Consider the following 1,587-nt stretch of genomic DNA (forward strand, 5'->3'; position numbering starts at 1 on the left):
AGAAAAGAAAAGAAAAGAAAAGAAAAGAAAAGAAAAGAAAAGAAAAGAAAAGAAAAGAAAAGAAAAGAAAAGAAAAGAAAAGAAAAGAAAAGAAAAAGAAGAAGAAAGGGGGGGAAGGACTTTGGGTCAGCGGATCTCTCTTGCTCCAGGCCCAACCCTCACCCCTGCAGGCCAGTCGCTTTGGCGGGAGACCGAACACTGCCCCCCTCCTTACCCCCTACCCTTCAGAACCAAGAAAGCAGCAGGAAACCCGGGGCTCGCCCGGAGTTCAGGTCATCTCCTGTTTTTTTGATGGGCTCAAACTTGGACTAAATGAGCGGATATGCCTGCGAGATTGGTCTCAAAATAGAAGCGGTCCTAGTATTTTAGGATACTGCAGAAATCCTTATTTCTTCCGGAGAAAAACTCTATAATGACTCCTAGCACTTCCCCTTTCAATATTTGTGCAACTTTATCTCCACCGGCAAGTTGCTGCGGTGACGCAAATCCGCTCTTCTGTATTACAACTTCCAAAATAAATGCACGGAAATCAATTCCCTTCTAGCAATGAAAATATAAATACACAGCTGCGACTTTCGCCTTTAATCTTTGCTTTCCGAGCGTCCCTGGGCTGTGGTGAAATGAACTAGCCCAGAGTTGTTGTTGTGTTATGCGCCTGGGCAGGGAGGCCCTAGGGGCAGAGGCGTGGACTCCCAAGGGACCTTGTAACCATCAGGGAAAAGAAAGGGGCCCGATTAAATCAAATTACTTGAACTTAGTTCTCACACAGGCATCCTTAAAAGTGGCTGAAAACTTTGCAAGTTGCTGCTGTGCAGGGGGCATCTGCTCATTTGTGATCACTGTCTATACAACCTGCAACCAGACCTCTCCCTTTTCTTTTCCAGAGAAGGCACACAGCCAAAGATTATTCCGAAATACCAAGAATAGTCAAGGTCAAGGCAGGTCCCCTTTAGAATTTGACAATGTGGTTTATGGGGATTTAAGCTTGAGGAAAGGATTCAATGCAAATACAACATTCAGGCAAGAGAACGGTCTGGTCTGTCTTTGGTTCTCTCTTTTGTTCAGATGAGCCAATTCTTGCTTTAGACCCAGGGACACACAAAGTCAGCTACAGAGCATGCTAGGCATTCCTTACGGCAGGAAGAACACTCGAGGTGAACTTAAACTAGCCAGAGCTGGGCTGGGCTTCTGTTTCTGTCTTGAGATTCTGGGGACTATAATACATGAAGTTACTCCTGTCTCCACATGGGGACTCCATCTCTGGCTCACTTTAAAAATTCTGTCAAACATGCTATCCGGGTGGGAGTTTTTTTGTTTTGTTTTGTTTGGAAGGAGAGAGAAACAAATATTTGTAAAGAAAAAGGGAGAAGAGATACAGCATATCCTGGTATTTAAGCCTTTGAGAGACTTGCCTGCTCCTCCACCAGCTAGAGTTAGATTTATGGACCACTAGTCCAGTTCAAAATTATTGGTGGATGCAGGGCATGGGGTGGGTGGGTGGGGCTTTTAAATATTAGAGTTTAAGCTCTGGAGAACATTTACAGAGAGAGAGAGAGAGAGAGAGAGAGAGAGAGAGAGAGAGAGAGA

The sequence above is a fragment of the Mus pahari genome, chromosome 5 (genome assembly GCF_900095145.1).
Source record: "Mus pahari chromosome 5, PAHARI_EIJ_v1.1, whole genome shotgun sequence".
Classification (NCBI taxonomy): Eukaryota; Metazoa; Chordata; class Mammalia; order Rodentia; family Muridae; genus Mus; species Mus pahari.